The sequence below is a fragment of the Protopterus annectens genome, chromosome 2.part2 (assembly GCF_019279795.1).
Source record: "Protopterus annectens isolate FY-2018-M chromosome 2.part2, PAN1.0, whole genome shotgun sequence".
Lineage (NCBI taxonomy): Eukaryota > Metazoa > Chordata > Ceratodontiformes > Protopteridae > Protopterus > Protopterus annectens.
The window spans coordinates 110,968,296-110,990,535 of record NC_056730.1 but is presented as its reverse complement, the minus strand read 5'-3'; positions in this window follow the sequence as shown (position 1 = coordinate 110,990,535).

The window sequence follows — 22,240 nt, the reverse complement described above, 5'->3', positions numbered from 1 at the left end:
CTCTAGTATTGTGGGTTTGTACTGTTGATGTGCTGAAATGCTGCTCCCACCCTGTACCAATGCCACAGGTGTGGCTACTGACATTACATCTGTCTCACAACTATTTAGGTCCCTCTGGTATACAACTGGGGCAGCAGCCTGTAGCTCGTGAGTATGGAGTTTTTTTTTTTAAGTTTGCCAATACACTGGCCATGTTATGGCCATGCTATTTGCCATGCCCACATTTAACACACCTACCCATAATGCATGCTGTACGTATTCACTAATTGTTGGTGTTAACTGCACTGCATCACAGTGGTCACCACAGTGGCATATCTGAAGGGTATGTAAGAGTCCTGCAGTATAGCTAACAACCTGCCCGTGCAAGATGTGCAGACAGAGATGAACATAATGCTGGGACAAATGGCATACAGTAGGAACATGTCTGAAACATCACCCTTACAAAGTAGCTACAACAGTGTATATACCACTAGTACAATGTCACCTGTTCCTGATATAAACAACAGCAAATCACAATACCACATTCCACACCTTTTACAACCTGTAATGTGATCCTAACATGAACAATGCATGTGTAATATGGAATCCTATGTTAGGACAACAAATATGGGGAATGCATACCTTAACAAACATTGGAAGCATATGTGTGCACACACTCCAAATAACATATTGTGGAAGCAGCTTGTGATGTACTGACAGCATTCACTCTTCTTAAGTACACACCTTCCATAAAGTACAGGGCCAAGTCATGGTCTGCTGTCCAAGAAGTATGTCCATGACATTTGCCCACTCACATGCAACAGAGGCAGCCGTGGCTTGCACACATCTTACAAACCATGAAATGGATCCCATATCCAAAAGGTAGCACTCAGGAGTTAGAAAAGTAGCTTTACCTCACCATTGCATATATCATGGCAAACAGTGCAGGCAATCATGTATGAAGTATGGGACAACATTGATGTAGAAAATAAACAGATGCCCATCCAAAACAGATGACAAAACATGTTGCAAACTGGTCAGAGAGACTACCCAGAAACATGCAGCAACACTGAGGGACTTGCAGAAATGTCTAGCAAGTACTGCCTGTGCAGCACATGTGTTGACAATTGCCTGGATTCTGCATAAGTGTGGCATATGAGTTAGGGTAATCAGACAGAAGAGATGTCCCACATGATACATCATCCAGGGCTCTCTACAGGTAGCATAAGCATAACATCACATCTCCAAAGACGTGTTGCAATGTGTAATGGTGTCATGAGACCACGGCTCAAACCTACAGACAGTATTCATAAAGATAAGTGTGGTGCACAACCAACAACTCACTCCACCTCAGGGCGGCCATCCCCAATGTTTAGCTTGCTGGTACCAGTGTACACCCTTAGGTTTGCTGTTCATTAGCTGGAACTAGTCTGGTACACATGGTGTTTGGAATTTGGAACACTGCAGAATAACACTCATGTGTGGCCCATAGTTGTCAAGCATCTGCAATAAGGCTGAGGATGGGGAGAGATGTCGGCTTGAAACATAACAGTGACCTGAAGCATACATCCAAAGCTTGCTTAGAATGGCTGTATCTGAACACAGTGAAGGTTATGAATTGTGCCAGACATAACCCTGACTCAACAGCAATAGTGAAACCACTATGTGACCTCCAAAGGCTGTGCACATGAGCTGACTTTGCAGTCTGGCAGAATTGGAGGACATTTGTAGGGCAGAGTGACCAAATAATGGCAAGTGAAGATGGGACATGCTAGTATACCCCTTCCAGGAATAGTGACTGCTGTAATTCACTTAACAGGTGCTTCAACAAACCATTGTGTTAAGGGTGTGCACACTTATGCAAACCACATATTGTATGCATCTCATTCAGCACCTGCACGACTAACACATATGCTGCTCGGTTAAAAAAAACTCCAGCTCTACTCAGTTGCATACCGCCTACTTGGAGGCAATCTATGCCTGACATATAAAGCAATGTCCAATCCAGAATTAATGGACATGCTCCACCTCAGTAAATCTAAATCCCTTAGAGCCACACGCTCGAGGGTCTTGAACCTCAGCACAGAAATAAATAGAACTTGCTGGAGGGACAGATTCATAACCCAGAGGCTCCCTTCACTCTGGAATAGAATTCCAATTCATGTTAGGCAGAGCACCTCACTGAATCTCTTCAAGAGGAATCTTGATGAGTGGATGGGGGATTGTAGGTTTGTCCCGGGGATTACTTCCGTGTCACTATTAGACAGAGGCACAGTAAACTAAACCTTAAAAAGGGCACAGTATACTCAAATCAAGGGGTGGTGTAAGCCAAACAAGATTGGGCTAGGCTTATAATTGCCCCAGGGCAGATAGCCTAGTATGAACCTATGAACCTATGAACATTTGTTTGATACTGCATTGGATTGCACAGGTCATATGCCACATATCAGATGTGTGTAATGTTAACAAATGCAGTATTGTGGCCCCATTGCATATCATAGAAGAGGCTGGGATGTCAACAAGGGTGTGTACACTCCTCATATCCACATTAAGCTTTGAAGGTTGTCAGTGTAACTGATATTTATTGCACATACATGCACTGCTGATGATGAGATCTGCAAATCAAAAGACAGGTATTAATTACGAACATCAGTATTCATATCATCCCAGGTATGTGTCAGACAAATACATAGGGGCTGTGAGCAACAGAGCAAAAATAACTGCCACACATATACACATTCAGCAATGGTGTATACACTTGTAAGGTATAGTGCATAGTACATGCCAGTGTACTGTACAGGTGCACAGCAATACTGTGCACATGGATGCAGTGTGTTCCAGGGGAAGCGGCATCACCTACTAACAAAACTCATGCATCACAGAAATGTACAATGTTGGTAACAAGGATTGAGTATGGCTGTAGTGCATGCTGTTGAGTGCCATATGTCATGCATGTTGACTGTTGGGTAATGACAGGTATGTGTAATATCTTTGTGCCACCTCACCTTTAAGTGTGTGTGTGTGTGTGTGTGTGTGTGTGTGTGTGTGTGTGTGTGTGTGTGTGTGTGTGTGTGTGTGTGTGTGTGTGTGTGTGTAGAAGTAAACCATAATGTACAGGTCTTAATTTACATTTCTTGTCTGCCCCTCACAGGTGGCAAGGTGGATCAGGATCCCTCCTGCAGGCAAACTGATGTTAGTGTCCATACAGACTCTGACAATGATGATAGACATAGTGAGGCACAGGCAAGGTTGTCAGGGGATGAATCAGTGCCATTGGTTGATATTCCACTTTTGTCCACCCCATCCCTGCACACAGTCACAGTGCCCATACATACCACATCACCAGTGGCCATAGATGAGGGACAGTTGATGGGTGGTAGCATGGAACAGGAACATGTGGTGACTATGGCAAGTATGTTTGTACACAGCAGCCATAGCCGGATGACCACTGAGGTACCACACAGGCAGATGTATGGGGGTGTTTATAGGAGGACAGTTGGCCATCCTGCACCTGGCAGAAGTGCCACATCAAGAGTCACCAGACGCATGTTTTGGGCCATCATGGAGGCACAGGCACATATGGAATGTTACACCAGAGTTAGTCTGAGGCTCCAGAAGGCTACTCTTCCTGCTGTATGTGACAACATCCGTGATCTTGCAGGTGCCCACCATTATTTTGCAGAGGTCATGGATAGATGGTTGGGTGAGATGGTGGGAATCCTCAACCGTGTGCTGTCTGTGGTAGAGCATGTGGTGGGAGTAGGGTGTCAGCCACATGGACGTAAGTCAGAAACACCAACAGGTGGAGGTCTACGTGGATGTGCAACAACTCACAGCCACTCCCGTACTGGCAGTACCAGCGCCAGCACTGTAGGGGGGGTGCTGTCCACACTACAATACAGTAGGCCACATGCACATGGTCTTGGCCAGTCCCAAAAGGGATGCAGATCCAGCAGACAAGTGTCATCATCAGGGGAGACTACCATATCTGGGCTTCTGCCTGGTAGTGCCCGTGAAACTCCTGGCAGGCACAGTTCCCATGTCCATGGCCAGACATGGTGAACTGTACACCCTGTCATGTACAGTCTGTCTGACAAACCCCTGTATAGGACAGCCACATGGCAGAAATGTGTGCATACATACACACACACACATCATCAGCACAGCTAGGGCACCTCCACACCTACACACACCACGTCTGCACAGCCCATTTAATAAAGAACCCCCTAACCCACACACATGATGTCAATCAAATGGCTCAGCCCAGGCCTCTGGCAAACCCACAACACACCCTGTGCATATGATTATATCTGTGCCACATCCCTGTCATCCATACCATCAATGCAGGGACATGCTAATATGTTTCTGATGCACAGGATAAATGTACTAAGGTTTAGCAATGTAATGCTGTTTAACATGTTTTCAGCTGGAATGATTAATCCTTACACATCAGGGTGTGTAGCTGTACAGCCATGATGCATTATAGCTATTATTAACACTGACTGATTGTGGTCTCCATAATGTATTCTGTTTGTGTTCTAGGTGTCTATGTGTTAGCAGGATGTTGGTCTGCTGTCCTTTCCTACAAGGGGTGTACAGTGTAGTGACACACTGACTGTGTCATATCCCAGGTACAGATGAACACAGGTAACAGGTCGGTATAACAGTTACTGCATGTGCCACATGGCTGATAGGTCTGACGGGTGTATACAGGTGAGTGCATGGTGGCTGATGTAAGCAGCTCTTCTACAGTGGACAATGGTAAGTGTACTGGGTGGCACACACCAAATGTTTGTTAATAACACACACACAGAGGCTTTGGTGTTGATGCAATACACAGTGAATACTGTATTCAAGGATGTACTTCATTTTGCAGTGAACTCATTTTGGCCTGTGTAATTCCACCAAGACCAAATTGCCAAAACATCACATCAGTAAATAATCAGTCTGGCAGTTTAATGTGATTGACAATGGTACTGGCAGGGGGTTCTATATTAGATCATCGAAGTGTTAATACTTTGAATGGTCTAATATCGACCTGAAAACAGCGAAGCTGAAGATAACTGAATTTTTTTCCTAGCACTGTGGTGGAAAGTTACGGGTTGGGTTCAGGTAAGTGTGCAATTGTGCGGACGTTAGGGTTAGGGCGGGGTAAGTGAGTTAGGGTTAGGGTTAGGGCATGGGTGAGGTGAGTGCATGATATGGTTAGGGCAGGGTATGTGAGTTAGGGTGCGGGTGAGGTGAGTGTGCGATAGTGATAGACTTTAGGGTTAGGGTGGGGTATGTGATTTAGGGTTAGGGCACTGGTCAGGTGAGTGCATGATAGGGTTAGGGCAGGGTATGTGAGTTAGGGAGTGGGTGAGGTGAGTGTGCGATAGTGATAGACTTTAGGGTTAGGGCAGGGTATGTGAGTTAGGGTTAGGACGCGGGTGAGATGAGTGTACAATAGTGAAGAACCTTAAGGTTAGGGTTTGGGTTAAGGATAGTAGATAGATTGTACTGTATGTACAGTTTAGTGTAGGGTTAGATGTAGGATTTTAAGTGTATGTGTGTGGATTGCTGTATTTTTTGGTGTGCTTGTGTTGTGTGTGTGTTTCTCGGAAGAGTGAATTTTTTCCCAGGGAAAAAAATTCACTGTTCTGAGGTTTCGATGTTTTTAGATTTTGTGGTTAGAAGTTCGAGGATATGGTATTTGATGCTGAGCTGTTTTGTTGAACTGATATAGACCCCTGGCAGGGTATATGTCCTCTTCCCCAATGTAGTTCAATCCTGGAATTGGTAAACATATGTGTTCTGGTGTGGGTGGTACAGCCCCCCCACTTTGCAGGGTGTGGGGTAGTGTAGAAACACACAGTGTGATTAACAACTGCTTGACCTGTTATCATAAACTGTACAGTATAATGGAACACTAAACAGGGGGATATGCACAACAATAACCCCAATGTGGGTGGCTGTGCCCACAACAACCACACTCATGTATATATATATATATATATATATATATATATATATAGATATATATATATATATATATATATATATATATACAAACTCCAGTATCGCTGTACAGCTGTACAGTGGGGAAGAGGGCATTTACACATCCACTACTAGTTTGAATGTATTTCCACAAGATGATTGCTTTGAAATGTTACCTTTTGCCAGTTAGTTCTTGGACAAATGATCCCCTAGGACATATATTTTCTGCAAACTGAAGTAGATTGCTTTAATATACACGCACACTTACTTGGCAATACTGAGAGTAGAACCCCTACCTAGGTACTTATTGCTACTAATTTGTTTGGCCTTAATTGCACACACCACAGGGATTTTAGGGTGAGGTATTTCCCAAGTTCCTCTTAAGTGAACAACATCACCAGGCATTGTACAGTATGGTAATGGGGGAAGTACAGGGTGTTAATGAACAATACATAGTATTACATACTGTCATATACACATTGACAAACACATACAGTCATAGACACATTTGACAGACTTGGGTTTAGCAGTGTTAACTATATTGCCAGTGAATCCATTCTGTTACAGAGTTTTTGCACACAGCACATGCATCATTGGGCTGGATAGTGTAATCAGTTACCTGTATGGTTGATGGTGACAGCGGTCCTCATACAGTGGACTTTGGGACATGTACTGGGGGTACCATGGTGTAAAGACAGTATACCCAGCACCCACACCTCACATTGGATATTGTACTCACTGAAACCCATGATAGTGCTCTGACATATCCACAATCACACATTGACCAGGACTGCAGTACAAATCCTTGTCTAACTAATCAGTGCTACTACAGGGAAATGCATTTATTGCTCAAGCCACAGAGATAGTAGGGTGAGGGTTTGTCATGGCTGTCCTAATGTCAGCAACATCACTCATTGTTGTGTCTTTCGGCTTATCCCGGTTAGGGGTCGCCACAGTGGAATGCCGGTCCGCTAATGTTTGGTAGTGGATTTTTACATGTCGAGTTACCAGTCCTGATGGCACAACCTTCAACGAAGGCATGCCCATTCACACATGCCTCCACACAGAAGACGCTCTAGCTGAGAATCGAATGGGACAATGTCTTGCTGTGAGGCGACAACGCTACCGCAGCACCACTACCGCGGGTGTCAGCAACATCACTATCCCTTATAATGTATAGCAAGGTTTATTGTATTTGGAGAAAGTGGCCTCAGAATGGTGTCTCCTACAAATATGCACACTCACACACAATTGCACACACATACACACACATGCCAGGACTCAGAGGGTAACCCACGCCTATCTACCAATTTGTAGAACAGTGTTATGCTGGTATGGAAACTCCAGATAGCCCATAGGGTGAAAAGTGTAACAAGGTACATTTAATGTCAATTGCAGCAGCAGCCGTTTCTAAGTATAGCAATAGAGGATGTAGTGGGTGAAAAGGCCCTCAGAGTATTTTCAACTACAAGTTTACGAACACACAGACACTGTTATTCTCAGTAATGCACACTGACACATTTGTCAGTACTGAGGTCCATAGATGCAGGTGTTCCTAGGCGTGTACCAGGCTAATATCAATGGAGAGATGAGAAGAGTAGGGCATGTAGGTACACTGGTATCATGTCACCTGACATTTGTCAGCAGGCCATCTATCAACCGATGCCACTTGAGTGATCCCCGGGGTGACAGTTAAAGTCAACATCCAGTCATCTGTTTTTTTCTTACAGAGGGCCAGTGAGTTGCTCCAATTGACAAGTATGCAACATATATTACATAAGATGGCCAGTGTCTGGGTTAGAGACCTGTACCCAAGCATGTTCTGCTGACTGTGTTGAGGTATCCAGGGCTTGTGGTGCATACATGGTGGGGTTTCCTGGCTGTGGCATTCATAACACAGTTGGGCAGATATGTCAGTGTCAGTCAATCAGAGATTGCCTGTAAGCAGCCAAGATGGATACCTGACATGTGCACATCTGTACAGAGGACAGACAGAAATTAGCTAGCCAATAGATTATGCAATAGGATGAAAGTTTTGACAGATAGACATCTGACGCTGATAGGTATGCCATTACTACATGACAGCAGCCCTCAATGACATGTCCTAAACACATAGTAGTCTACAGTTAATATCCACATATCAGATCAATATCCAATAGGAGATATTTAATAACATACAGCTCACACACCAAGAACATGATAGTCAGTAATCCGAGTCCAGCTTTGCATGCAGGGGTATATGGTTCCAATACTACAATCTGCACATTACTCTTACTTGGAAAACACTCTTAAAAGTAGTAACATAATGATACAATACATGCAAGTGTGACTGCATATAACCTGGGATACTACCCATGTATGAAATACATGCAAAGAGAAAAAATTGTGGTACTAGCCATGTATACTCAGGTGTCCCATACAGTATGCTCACACCCCTTGCTACTGTAATGACAGCACATAGAAGCATGTTATGTTCATGGAATTAAATACACTTATTAAAGATGTCATTAGCCTGATATTATATCAGTCTAGAATGTGATCGCTGATTACCAGGGATGAGCTATGCTTAGCAGGTGTAAGCATTGCTTAAATGTAAATGCTAAGCAAATTTGCACACTGGTAAGTGAAGCCTGAATGGTGTAAGTGGCATATCATTTAACCATACATTAGCAGAGCTTACCATCACGCAAATCCATGCAAACCCGCTTAAAGCTGCTCAAAACTGCCTTAAACACTCTGTATCCAACAGTCCTTGTTCTGCCTAGCAACAAAATAAACAACCCATGCAGGTCTTGAATCCAAGACCATATAGACTACAGCCACAGCACTTAATCACTAAGCAATCTGAGCTGTACAAATGCCTGTTGCTTGTTCAAATATATCATTCAGTACATATACTGAATAGTAGTGAACAACTGCTTTGACTACTACAGTTGTTTACTACTTGTTAGTGAAAATAATGTTGAACCAGTCATGTTTTTATATCTAAATATACAAGAAGTAATGCAAAACCACAGCAGAGACAGCCAACCACGAAATTCTTCTACACAAAGTCTTTAATAGACGTGACAACAGTAAAAATAACTAACAGACAAAATTAAAACAAGCACTTTCGCCTGGCTAATACCAGGCTTTATCAAGATGTGTGTATGAGGAACCCTAACCTATTTATAATATTTAATGATCATCTGATCTAAATCTAATTAGTTAATTAGAGTAAATTAAAGTAAATTAAATAGGTTACATTCTTAAAGGTGTAACAAAAAGCATTGATATATGTATGTATATATAACCTTAATAACATGCATACTTGGTGGAAACCATTGGAATACACATAATGCATCATGTTTGTATATTATGTTATTACAACTATATAAATAACCTAAAAAAATATATAAAAAATTCTAAAACTTCTAAAATTCTAAAAAACATGTTGCTATCCATGTAAACCATAAAGTGCAACTGCAGCAAAATATAAAATTTAAAATTTATACATTATGAATAAAGTTAATAAATGTTTATGAATTCTTCATACAATGAATACATCAAAAAGTACTATTATATACATACAAAAAAGTATTTATTTAATCCTATGCTATAACCTGGCCCTTCTGATCTTTAATACACTATGGATGCTAATATTGTCATTTAGCCCAGGGGGGTTTGCAGCATTTAACTTTAATTGCCACAACAGTTCCTTATATTCCAATGATATTTCCCAATCTCCCCATCTTGGATTCTGAGTTGCTTGCTCTAGAACCATGAATTTTAATTGCATGTTAGGACATTTTAAAGAATGCTTATAAAAAGCATTAGTCTCTTTCTCTTTCGCAACGTCATATAAGTGCTCATAAATTCTTAAGACCTTTTAGTCTTCCCTATGTAAAAACTTAAACATTGGGTGCATATACCAAGATAAACTACTCCTTTAGTTGCACAGTTATAGTGTCCTGTTGATTTAACCTTAAAATTCCTTGAAGTTATATGCAAGCTGTTATCATTAATTATGTATGAACATTGCTTGCATGCCCCACATTTATATGTACCTAGTCTAAGATAGATTGTGTGACACTGTCATGAAACTGTTTTTCAAATAATCCCTTCAAATTAACATTCCTTCTATTAACAAATTTGGGCCTGTCTAATATTAACTCTTTAATGTCTTCTTGTAATGTTAAAACTGGCCAGTACCTTGTTACAATTTTTTTCAACTTGTGACGAGTCCTTACTGAAAGTTTGTATAAATAGATTATGTGTCTCAAATTGCAGATCTTGTTGTACACTTCCATTCTCCTTTACCATTGTACCCAATATATCATTCAGTACATATACTGAATAATAGTGAACAACTGCTTTGACTACTACAGTTGTTTACTACTTGTTAGTGAAAATAATGTTGAACCAGTCATGTTTTTATATCTAAATATACACATATCAGATAAATATGGTGGAGGATACATCTGAGAAGGTATATACAACACTCATGTTTACACATAAGGATATGTATATATATATATATATATATATATATATATATATATATATATATATATATATATATATATATACACACACACACACACACACACACACATATATATATATATATATATATATATATATATATATATATACATGTACATACACACACACACACACACACACACACACACACACACACATATATATATATATATATATATAGTTACCTATCAAAACATCTACTCTTCATACCTTCTAAACTCAAAACATCAAGACCATAACATCTAAACTTCAAAACATCTAAAACTCATAAAATCGAATCTCAAAACATTGAAAACTACAAAGCAACTATAAATAACATCTCACACACTGTTTGCTACATTTATGCAGGGGCGCAAGCCCCCCTGCACTCCTCAAGTGGGGGGCTCTGCCCCCACACCCCCCCATAAATTAAATATACCAACTCCAAGGTCGCACTGCAGTGGGGGTTAGGAAATTAACTTTTTCCCCCACTGTAGTGTGACCTTGGAGTTGGTATATTTAATTTACAGGGGGTGTAAGGGGCAAGGCCCCCCACATGGGCCGTGTAGGGGGGCTTGCTCTCCTGCATAAACATAGTAAAACTCTGTGGGATGTTATTTATAGTTGCTTTGTAGTTTTCAATGTTTTGAGATTCGATTTTAGATGTTTTGAAGTTTAGATGTTATGGTCTTGATGTTTTGAGTTTAAATGTTATGAAGAGTAGATGTTTTGATAGGTAACTATACATATATATATATATATATATATATATATATATATATATATATATATATATATATACACACACACACACACACACACATATATATATATATATATATATATATATATATATATATATATATATATATATATATATATATATATATATATATATATATATATATACATATAAATAACATATGCCCATAACATGTATTAGAGTCATACCTCAGCACCATAAGTCACAACCTCTTAGTGCAAAGGAACTCAATGTAAGTATTGCAGTTATAAATGTAGAATGTTGCTACAGTAACAGGGGTGGTATCAGTAGACATGTTGTGTAGGAAGGCTCTTCTGAAACTAAAATGTACGCCAGCAGTTACTGACAGACATCATAAAAATCATCATAGTGAAATACCACACAAATCACAGTAATAATCCTGTGGAATACAGCAGAAATATGACCAATAGATGTGGATAGTCTGAAACAATCTGGTCAGTCCAATGGTATACACAGAACTCCTTAGTGCAAGACGTGTGGACCAAGCCTGACAAAAGGGATGTTTACAGCCATGAAAATGAGGATATAACACAAATACTGGAGTAGATAAGCTCAGACAGTTGATGCATTCATACACTCCTGTCTGTTCTAACGCATATTAACTGGAGGAGCAGAGGTCCCAAGCCCACATACTTCTCACTAGTTAGTGACATACATCTTCACAGCATCTCACTGCTTTTTCAGAAATACACAACACATATGGTGGCCAGGCAACACTACATCTGACAAATATCTGGACATATCACAGTAGGTAAATACACTGAGCTGCTAGGAATGTCACCAAGCACTGTGTAAACTACAGGCAGACTACCACAACACTAACCCAAGTTTCCTATGGGGGAATACACATGTAATTGCAAATATAGCAGGGACTACAGGCATGTAACAGCACAAAGTAACACACACCAGTGTGAAAGTGCATGCCCATAACCAATATCAACACAGTCACCATCACATTATGATAAGCCTAATTAATAGTACAGTATATGGACTGTGTGAATAAAACCATCCACATATTTGCCACTCACATACTAACCCTACATATACTTGTCCAATTCACAGTGTAGTCTGATGCCTGACTGTGGTATGGGATATGTCTCAATCTGGCCCTACAAACATATACGCTGATAGGGTACCAGATACTGTAGCAGCCAGCAACGTCAGATAGAACAGGACCAAGAACACTGACATCTACCACAATTGGTACACAGGCGAAGTAACATATTCACAAGACATTGCTACACAATACTGACACTCTGTCAACAATCACCATAAGTATAAAGACCTCACTACTATACAGACTACAACAGAATGGCCAGATATTGTCCTCAAATATAAGGCCTACTATGCATAAATGTCTGGCAGTCTGATATATCACTGGCTTCTTATCAGGAATGATGTCAGTAAATAATTATATACTGTACATATGCACCTCTTACTGCATGACATATGGACAAAGGGTGACAGACTTGGGGGACAGAGGCACAAACACAGGGCCAATATTGACATATTGCTGTGATAAACTGAGAAAATTGCTGGTGTAACAGGGTTTGTTGTGGCATATCTCTTCTGAGTGATATGAAGTCAGTAACACACATGGATGTCGCTATTTACTGACTGCAATCATCAGATTATGCTACTTGATTTCTAAAGACAGGAAATGAGTGAGTAACAAACCACATCTAAGACTCCAAACTCTGGCCAGTCTGCAGATAGCCCTACAGGTGAGAGTTTCCTCAACCACATAACACTGTCAAGCCAGACTTTAAATCATGCAGAACAGCCATATCCACACAAACCCTGTTAAGCCAACATTACTTCAAATGTAGAACAGCAATGCTTACATTCTGTCCCCAAGTCTGAAACATCCCCTCCTGTTTGTTGGCCTGTCTCCACAGTGTTTGTTCTAAGACGTATTTCCAACTACCCTCTGTGATGCTGTTTGTCAGACACCCACATGAAGTCCTGCTCACAGTGAAGGAAAAGGGCCAACACCCACATGAAGTGCTTAGTTATAGGAGTGTGTTTCCATACAATTGACTATAGGAATGATACCACAGCTGTTCCACATGCAATTAGCAAGTGGGGGACTCCAATTCGCGCACAGGCCATCAGCTGATCATGAGCATTACCTACAAAAGTCAAGCTGCTGCCTAAGCAAAACAGATGTATTTTTCCACATCTACCAGAGAGGGAGAGAGAGAGAGAGAGAGAGAGAGAGAGAGAGAGAGAGAGACAGAGAGAAAGTAAGAAAGGAAGGGAGAAAGAGCCAAGCATGTTTGTGTATGATCCGTGGGTTGAGAGTGGTATCTCAGCATTATAACAGTTGCCTATATTGTTTACTAATCCATACTATTTACTAATATATACTGTCACATAGTAATTGCACATGGCAGTACACATTTATGGGTGTGAATTGTCTACAACAACCTCTACAGTGTTTGAAAACTATTGGCCTTGTAATGTGAACATTGGGACATATAGGTCCTCAATATAATAATGTAGCAAAGCCGACACTGCAATGGATCATGTCATTGCACAATCACCACAACATGCACACAGGCACACACTTACCAGTACTGAGTTTCAAACCCCTACCTGGCTATGTATTGCTATTACAGTGTTATGCAGTTATTGCATGTGCCAAGGAGCTTACATGTTGGAGAGATGTCTAAAGGCATCTCTGAAGGTGAGTGACATCAGCAGCAGTGCTAAAGGAAGGGTAAGGGAAGTGCAGTAAGTGTGAATGTCCACAAAATCAGGTGTCAACAAAGGCACACACACACACACACACACACACATACACACACACACACACACACACACACACACACTCTCGCACACAACCCCCCACATTATCACACTTGCCAAGACCAGGATTAGAACTCCTACCTAACTAGTTTGCTACACTACAGTATTATGCAGTTATCGCAAGCATCACTGAGCTTATAGGGCTGAAATGTGGCCAAAGGGTTTTTTTCAAGGTGACTGACATCAGCAGGCATGCTAAGGTGGGGCAATGGGAAGTGTAGTAAGTGTGAATGGCCTCAAAATCATTCATCTCTACACACACACACACACACACACACACACACACACACACACACACACACACACACACACACACACACACACACACACACACACCATACCTCTCAATCTCTTAGTGCACACACTCTGGACAAAGCTTGACAAAATGGGGTACAAATAGGTACATATGTTGAATACTGTTCTCATAAACTTGGAGAGTTGCTAGAGTGACAGGATTTGTTTTAATATACATTTTCTGAAGATTTTGAGGTCTGAAAATCAAATGTATGTTATTATTTAGTGACTACAATTCTGAGATCATCCCACCAATTTGCCTGGGGGACAGAGGAACAGGCAGAAAATATGAGCCAATTATCTGGACATTCTGCAAAAATCTGTACAGTTGAGAGGTATGACACACACACACACACACACACACACACACACACACACACACACACACACACACACACACACACACACACATGCACACACACTTGCCAGTACTGAAATCCATAGGTTCTTTGCTTCACAGGTGTGTAGTAGGTGAATAGGCCTGAACGCTCTACAAGGCTAGGCCAAGGGAATATCTTGGCATCAGGCCACATGACAATAGTCCACAGTGTGGCTCAGGGGTGTAGTCCCTGGAGTGGTCCCCAGGGGTGGGTATTGTATTCATCATCCACTCATCTGGTTTATTATTGTGGGTGGTCAGTGATGTGCACTGCTTCCCATGTATGTGATCTATATTCCATAATATGGACAGTGTCTGGTTTGAGCACATGTCATACATGTATGTTCTTTGACATGTGGAAGTGTACCTGAGGTCTGTGGGGCATGTGGTGTGGACAGACTGTTATCTTCTGATGTAGCATTCCTGACCTCATTTGGTGAGACCTGACTATGTAACTGAGGTTGTGCTTACACCTACATTGACAACATGATATGGGTATTCAGTGTAGTTGGTGGTGTCTGTCCATACAGGGCATGTGTATAAAGCATGGTATTCCCTTTGTGAGGTACCTTTGCAGACTCTACAGTTGTTGCAGGTGGCAAAAGGGCCACTGTACACATTTATTTGGCTACTGAGGGGAGAGAACAGGGTGCCATGCAGTGGCGGCTGGTGACTTCAAATCAAAGGGGGGCTGCAGGAGACAGCTGAATGGGTGGGGTCAAGGGGAAGGGGTGTGGTCAACTAGAAAGGGGAGGAGCTATGCTCAAAACCACAAAAACTAACTTTAATTAAATACGCTGCCCTGGGTGGCAAACCATCATTATGAGAGTCCAATCAAGGCAAAAATAAGTGTAGAAGAATAAAAATATTTCAATGCATTGGCTGCATGACAGCTTACTTATTATCTAGATGGAAACAAAAGGTTGTGAGGCATGAAAAAATAAATTACTTTTTAAATACATTACTGGAATGCCAGTCAAAATCAAGTATAAGAAAAACCAGAAGCACTCAACTCAAACCACTTCTCCTTGCACTGCAGTTCTAATTATAATTTATATTCAGCTTTATTAAAGTACCAAGTAACATGCTGAAAGTAGAAATCTCTGTGATGCCCCCACTTGTAAAAATGTTTCTTATCCAAAAAAGACCTGCTGCCTGACAACTATCTACTTGTTTCATGAGGAAAACATGATCAAAGTAAAAAATGAAAATCAAACAAGAAACAAGCTCAAGATACATTGCTTAATAGATTACTGTACAGGTTATGGACCACACATGATTGGCATTCTGTTTAGTTTATGGGTAAAGTCTGCAGAGATGACTGGAAGTCTCCAACAAATGTAATGAGCTTTTTAAAATAATGGAATCCTGTCCTTTAATACCCAAGGCTTATACATTATCTAGTCAAGTATTTTCTGCATGGCAACAACAGAAAGGCTTTCAATGTTGGCAATTATTTAACAATATGCTTATTAAAGCTTACTTGCATCTTATGATGTCAGACAAGCTTACCTTATGGTCATTAAAGCATTGCTACTTAACACAGAGCAACAGGCACTTTGAGTAATAAGCATAAATCTGAGTAATAAGCATAAATCAACAGTACAAAAATATGACAGAAACCAGACCGTTCTGCAAAATCAAGGACAGATGAAAAGCCACTGTAGTACTTGTGTCTACCTTGGATAGGGGGGGGCACTGCACATTTACACTGCATAACTACTCCTTGCCTTGCTTGGACACATCTAGAGTCACTACATAGGGGAGTGGGATGCAACAAGTATGTCACAATTTGAAATGTCTCTGGCTGACTGTCATGGCCCTGACACATTTGTCATACTTCTCAACCTCAGAGCAAGAAATCTGGACAAAGTCATACACAGAAGTGGGACAAAGGCCCAAAAATAAGGACAATTTTTAAATATTGCTCTAATAAACTTAGAAAGATAATAGAATAGGTCTTGCATTAGTATGAATTTTCTGAAGGGTATAAAATCTGAAACTCAAATGTCTGTCATTTTCTAACTTCAGTCTTTAGTGATTTGTCACTAATTTGCCAAAAAACACAATTTTATGAAAAATGGACCAAAAATGTGATGCAAAAATATAAAACAGCCACACAATACAGCTGGGAACCTGTCAAAGAAGGAACACTTTAATATTAGTACTGCTAACTTAAGCAGCTGACAAAATAAAATAATCTACATGCATTTCAAGAAATCTATAACTTTGATTATTACCGTTATTTCTTAATTTTAAACCCTCCATGTTTTCTTCCAAAATTGCTATTTTGCGGAGGGATTATTAGGGGGAAGAGCAACATTTTGAGCCAAAATCGGGGACAGTTGAGAGGTTGGCTATGCCTAATTCTATAAAGTAATTTATTTGCATGTACCTCTCAACCTGTTAATGCAGTAAATCTGAATAAGGCCAAATATATTGGGTGAACATATAAACAGTACTAAAAATTGCTCTTGTATAAATTGAGACAGTTGATAGAACAGCTCTTACTTTAACATGCATTTTTCTGAAGGTTATGAAGTCTGAAACTCAGTGTATCATTATTTAGTGACTTAATTCCTAAATGATTTGCCAGAAAACTACACATTTTATGAAGAACAAACCAAAAATAAGAAGCAAAAATCTATTCATTCTTTGACAATCTGGACAGTTGGGAGGTATAGTTCAGCTGGGCCTGTCTGAGTTTGCTGCCCTTCCCCCTGACAAAATCATGGTTGAATGGAGCCTCTGCAGCCATTCCAATGAACCATTACTTGGCTATTTCACTCCATTTACCATAAATACTAATGTGCATACTGCTTTACTGCTATGATGAGTTGGACTTCATTTCAAAGTTTTCTTTTGTATTTTACAGCACAAACACTAAGTTATCTGCTAAACAAAGCAATGCAGTCTCACAATGAAAACTTAGCATTAAAACTTCTCTGCCCTTGAAACTCACATTCATTGACACAGCATTGAAACCCACATTCAAAGAAAATACATTTTGCCAGTGGCAGATAAAGATTAATTTTGGGCTGTTTTCAAATCATAGGCCCCTTGCATATGAAACATACATGTGCTCTTTGATACACCTTCCTCATTGTACTAAATTATATTCCTTGTACAATACAGTACAGTTGTTACAGGGCGTTTTAAATTTGTTTTGAACATTTTTCCAGTAAGCAATGAAACAAAACTCATGCACCCATAATGGCAAAACTGCCCAGTTCAGAACATTTATCATAAAAGTCTACTCAGACTTCCACATTCCACCATTATTAGTAAATATGCACAATTCTACAGTCCACCATTATCAGTAAATATGCACAATTCTACAGTCCATTATCAGAAAATATGAACAATTCTACAGTCCATTATCAGTAAATATGCACAATCTCTGAAGAAGTAAAAAATTCCACATTAAAGAAATCTGTAACTAATGAAGAGGTTGCCGCTAGCAAACAACTTTATATTTCACGGTTTCATCGAAAAATAAAGTGTCTGTTGCCCCTCAGGAATAAATTGCCTATATTACATTAAAAAATGATAAGCTAGTAATATTGCAAGAGGAAATGGATGGCAAACCGATAAGACTCATAGTTAGTATCTTCACCAAGGAGAACATTCTCAGTACGGCAGCATCCACCCCTTGTGGGAGTAGAACCCACAGCCTTCTGCATCAAAAGCAAGCACACAACCTGTTGTGCTATTAACAAGGCAAACCAACTTCACTTAAGCAACACTAAACTTCTGTTCCCCTGCAGCTTTCAGCTCCTTAAAAAATCTACTCAATACTCAACTGCATCTCAACTTCGCAGCACAAGAAAACTGGAAAAAGCCAAAATGTATTGGGGGGGGGGTCAAAAGCCCAAAAACCAGGGACACATTAAACATTGCTTGTATAATCTTGGAAAGTTGCTAGAATAAAATGCTGTGTTACCACCATACATTTTACTGCCAAGGTCCCTGAGCAAAACAGTCAGAGCAACATACCACTACGCCAAATCAGCTGCTTTGTAAAAGAGAGGAAGACTGAAACTTAAATGGCTATCATTTAGTGAATTCAGTTCTCACCATAGCTGTCAACCTCTTAGTACAAAACACCTGGACAAACCCAGTAATGAGGGAATACAGCCCTCAAACATATTCAGTGAATTCAGTTCTTGCCATAGCTGTCAACCTTAGCACAAAAAACCTGGACAAAGCCACTAACAGGGTATTACAGTCCCAAAAATAAGGACAAATTTCAAATAGTCATCTTATAAACTTAAAAAATTGCTATAATAAAAGGTTGTGTTACTATATATTTATTGCTAGAATAAAAAGTTGTTTTACTATGTATTTTCTGAAGAATATGAAGTCTGAAATTCAAATGTCTGTCAATTTTACTTCTGACGGAACAAAAACAATTTTCAGCAGAGGCCCAGGAAGAAATACTGTAGACACATGTCTTTGTAAAATGGCAGGACACCAGAGCAAACCCACACAAACACAGGGATAAGATGCAGACTCCACACAGAAGGCAACCCAGCCAAGAATCAAACCAGCAAACCTATAGCTGTGAGGCAACAATACTGCCACTGCACCATCAAATATGTAAGGAAGTAAACATTCAGAAACCTGAAGTCTGAAATTCAAATGCCTGTCAATTTGTTAATCAGGACAGTCTGACTTGGAACAAAAAAAAAAACAATTCTCAGCAGAGGCCCAGGAAGAAATAATGCAGACATGTCTTTGTAACATGGGAGGACACAAAAGCAAACACACACAAACACAGGGAGAAGATACAGACCCCCCCCACAAAGAAGGCACCCCAGCCAAGAATCAAACCCAAGAACCTGCAGCTGTGAGGCAACAATGCTATCACTGCACCATCAAATTTCAAGCATTGCACTATATTTAAAAAAACAGATATTATGAGGAATAGATCAGATCAAATATGAGGCAAAAATCTGCAATTTTTTACAAATGGTGGTGGGTAGGGAATTCAGGTCTTTAACACCTGCATACAAGGTATAGGGTTCAAGCCTGAGGTATTCCCTACCACACCACCATGAGTCTAACCACCAGTATATTGCAACTGGGGCATTTACACACACACACACACACACACACACACACACACACACACACACACCTGAAGTACCAACGTAAATCCTGTCCACGAGATCCTAAATCCCTGACTGCTGACGTTGCAGTCCGACCCTGACACATTTCCCCAGGACAGTCTATGCAGTTTAAAACTGCATAGACTGCTGGGAGCTCTGTTGTCCATGTTTCCTAATCAGGACTGCTGCTGAGACAATCTGCGCATGCTCCACTGTCTCAGCAGCAGTCCGGACTAGTGCGCATGCGTGCATTTTTAAATTTTTTATTTTCTATTTATTTCTTTTTAATTTTTTACTTTCAAGTTGAGGGGGCTGCAGTCCGGCAGTCCAATAGCACGGACCGCCCCTGGTGCCATGTCCTTTTACTTACTGGATAACACACACTCAGTCAGGAGATGTAACACATCAAAGTATTTTCTGATGTCAGTTGCACTATTGTGGTCAACAGGCATGTAGTCCACTGCAATCACACTGTGGTTACTATCTGTGAGGCAATATGCAGAGAACTACCAATATAGTGCTTTTTACCTAGCCAATTGTGTTTGTGTATGAGACGTGGGTGGAGAGTGTTTTCTGAGTAATAGAAGGGTTGCCTATATTGTTCATCAATTCATACTGTCACATCTAGGGGTATGGATTGTCTACACCAACCTCTCTGGTGTTTGACATCTGTTGGCCTTGTAAGGTGGAGATTGTGACATACACTAGATTCTCAACATAATAATTTAGCAAAACCTGCCCCACAGTGGATCCTGTTATTACATCATCACAGCAACCCCCACACAGGGTACCGATAACAGACACACACTAAAACACTTGCCAGTACTAAGATTCAAACCCCTACCTAGCTATTGCTACTACAGTATACTGCATTTATCGTGCATGCCACAGAGTTTATAGGATGGATCTTATCCCAAGGTACTTCTAAGGTGAGGAACATTACCAGTCCTTGTAAATACTGGCATTGGGTGATGTAGTGGGTGAGCGATCCCAAAAATAATTTTATCCTACACACACATTTGCCAGGGTGAGGTTCAAACCTCTATCTAACAGTCTGTATGGACCATTATGTTACAAATTTACCACATGCACCACTGATCTCACATTGTTTAGCGTTGGCAACAGGTACTTCTAATGTGGGTGATATCTGCAGGACTGCTAAAGTCAGGCACTGAGATGTGTACTGGGTGTAAATGGGGCAAAATATTTGGCATACAGACATACATAAGTAGACATTTGTATACACACTTGCCACGGATGAGATTCAACCCATAGAGCTACTGCTATTACATTGTTCCACATTTATGGCATGTGCCGTAGAGCTTACATGTTGGAGAGCTGTGCCAAGGTTTGTTTGAAAGTGAGTAACATCAGCAGTGGTGCTAAAGGGGGGTAAGGGGATAGTAGTAAGTGTGAATGTCCATAAAATCAGGTATCATCAAAGACACATACACTCTCTCACACAAGCACACACAGTTTCACAGCTGCCATGTCTGAGATTGGAACTCCTACCTAACTAGTATGCTACACTATAGTATTATGCAGTTATTGCAAGCACCATGGAGCTTTTATGTTGGAGAGCTGTCCAAAGGTATCTTTGAAGGTGACTAACATCAGCAGCAGTGCTAAAGGAGGGGTAAGGGGAGAGTAGTAAGTGTAAATGTCCATAAAATCAGGTATCAATCAGGTATCATCAAAGACACACACACTCTCTCCCATCCAGTTTCACAGTTGCCGTATCTGGCATTAGAACTCCTACCTAACTAGTATGCTACATAATAGCATTACACAGTTATCACAAGTCCTATGGAGCTTATATGCTGAAGAGATGTCCAAAGGTATCTTTGAAGGTGACTAACATTAGCAGCAGTGCTAAAGGAGAGGTAAGGAGAGAGTAGTAAGTGTCAATGTCCATAAAATTAGGTATCATCAAATACACACACACACTCTGTCTCACACACACACACACACACACACACACACACACACACACACACACACACACACACAATTTCACAGTTGCCATGTCTGGGATTAGAACTCCTACACTATAGCATTATGCAGTTATCATAAGCACCACAGAGCTTATAGGGCTGGCACTTTTCCAAAGGGTTATTTCAAGGTGACTGACATCTGCAGGCATGCTAAAGTAGGGCAATTAGAGGTGTAGTGAGTGTGAATGGCCTCAAAATCATTCATCTCTACACACAAACCATAGAGTTTCACAGTTGCCATGTCTGGGATTAGACCTCGCACCTAACTAGTTTTCTAAACTACAGTATTACAGACATATCGTAAGTGCCACTCAGCTTATAGGGCTGAGACTTGCCAGAGGGTTATTTCAAGGTGACTGACATAAGGAGGAGTGCTAACATGGGCAATGGGAAATGCAGTGTGTGTGAA